Genomic DNA, 2,523 nt, shown 5'->3' on the forward strand with positions numbered 1-2,523 from the left:
TTAATGTGTTCTTGATGTATTTATTTTGCAAAGCAGTCATCGCGAGACGCGACCGTAGAGATTTATCGAAATGGTTTCAGTGTTGTAATGTCTTGCGATAGTTGTCCGGCAGCAGCTACTCTAGATTTAAGGACTGCTCAACGGTCTTTGATATCAAGTAATACGACATTTTCCACGAGAAAATGTGTTCCATTTTACTCTTTGGTAGAGGTTGCCGGACGACTTACCACACTAACCATTTTGTTTGGCACTTTATGGACTACATTCTGTTGACTATCCGTGCGAGACTGAACGGACTCGGGAACCGTCACTCACCTACTGCGCAACAGTAATTTATTTTGGTAACCGCGATCTGTGATATTATGTAATTTTAGAAAGTTTGTTTCAATTTAATTGATTACTATTGATAATAAATACATATTGTGATTGTAAAATATGCAATTTTGTGTATTTTTTATGTTAGGTGTCTCGGTTTCTCTGTAACAATGAGTAGTTGTAATAAGCAGGTTTCCTGCTTTTTCTGTGAATTATTGGCTATGATCTTATGTGAATACCTTTCTAGAAGTAATAGATGTTCTTTATTACAAAGGCAATAATAGAGCATGCTCTCTACTCTTATATCAGTCCAGCAGTGGTTGGATATTTTTAACATCTACCTGTCCTAATGACCGTGCTGACTTTCTGTTCTGCTATCAGTACTTCGACTTTATATCGGGAGTTGTACACTTCTATAGTTATTCTCTGGTATTAGAAATCTTACATGACAGTAGAGTTTTGAATCTGTAATAAATTAATTGCAACGTTATTTTTAAATGTTAATGTTATATTGATATTTGTTGTAAAACTGGGTTGTTTAAGTTATAAAAGCACACTCAAATCTCATCTTTCTATTTGATTTTTTACCTGTGCTGTTGTGGATCTCTTAGAGCCATTCTCTGCAGAAATATTGACTTTTCCTTTCCCTGTCTTGTCAATTTTGCCATACATCTTTGAAAACTACATATTTGTTCACTTCACATCATCTCACATGGTGGTCAAATGTTTTGTTTCCCTTTGATAAATATCTCAAGAAGGTCATTACTTTATATGCATTGGCCTAGAACAAACATTTAAAATTCAATCCAAATTTGACTGTTTCTTGTTTTTATTTTTATGTTCAGGAACAAATTTTTGTCTATTGGCATGTGTTCAGTTATTGTTTGTTTGCGTGTGCATGCTTTGTGATAATGCTGTTACGGATTTGCAACTCTAAAATGATTGAAACTATAAAACTTGCCAAGGGCTCTGCCATGACGTGGTTAAATTGAAATTATTGATTGATTAATTAAGAATGCTAAAGTCCAACCAAACTGTTTATGTTACTTTTTAATATTTTAATAAGTAACTATGTGTACTCAAATTGTGTTGTTTTGTTCATCAAGTCTTTTGTCACAAGTTTGCTGTTACGTCCTTATTGACATTATTACTTCTTATTGAGTCACACATTTAAAATGTTGTTTTGTTTCTAGTTAAGTGCTTGTATAAAGGTTTGGCATTGTAAAAATGATTATTATATTTTAAAGTATACCAAAATGGTGATCCATTTAATCAGAGATCTCCAAATGTATTTGAATGTCAATGGTGGTATGAAAAATTTTACTAAGTAGGCCTATCTTTGCTTTTGATGATAAATGATATCTAAAACTATACTCGTGCATACTCCTTTCCTCACCAATCCCTCAAATAAATACACGTACAACATCTCTCTGATTTTCAAGTTCGATGTGTAGTGAAGACGAATTCCTCTGCTAATTATGTGCTGAATTCTGGTGACATACATACACACAGTCAAAATGTTTTAAAAGGCCCTGTCTTCCTCAATAAGTATTGCAATCGTTAACTGAAGTTAGCTTTCAATTTCAAGACAGTTCTATGAAAGACTAAATCATGTTTTTTGAGGAAACGGCTCTCTATGTCAGCTGTGAGTCTCTTGGGTGAGCCAAGCGTGAGCGGCCAGCACGGGGTATCGCCGTGGTCTGTGGCAGTTCTCACGAGGTCCACTAGGTGGCGCGCGTCCCGCCTCCGACAAGAGTAGCGACAGACAGGGAACCCAATCGGCCCGCCTGGCTGGTAGGCAACTTATCGTGGTCTTTGGCCAAGCCGGTCGTTCAGGCATCCCTGTTTGTATAGCTACACAGTTGTACTATGTGTTCAGAAAGAATTGACCCTGCCTGAGTCGATACCCCGCGCTCCGGGCGCGGCAGACAGTCGGGCGCAGGCCGGCGCAGGCTGCACTGTTGCCGACGTGCTCGGGGGCTCGGGGTCCGGGGAGGTTGCGGGGAGGGTGGCAGCAGGTCAGACGGCGGGCCGCTGGGCTGGGCCGGCGAATTCGCAGCCCCGAGCAGCGGGAGACGTCGGGGGCCTCCTCGGGGCCTCGCGCCGAGGGCACGCCCACCTTTCACCCTTGCTGGTGGGCATCGCTGACATCTAGTCGGGCAAGATCTTCAGTACGGTGAGTTGAAAAATTAGACTTCGCAAAGCTTC

Source organism: Frankliniella occidentalis, unplaced genomic scaffold (assembly GCF_000697945.3).
Source record: "Frankliniella occidentalis isolate FOCC.00 unplaced genomic scaffold, Focc_3.1 Scaffold52, whole genome shotgun sequence".
In the NCBI taxonomy this organism is placed as follows: domain Eukaryota; kingdom Metazoa; phylum Arthropoda; class Insecta; order Thysanoptera; family Thripidae; genus Frankliniella; species Frankliniella occidentalis.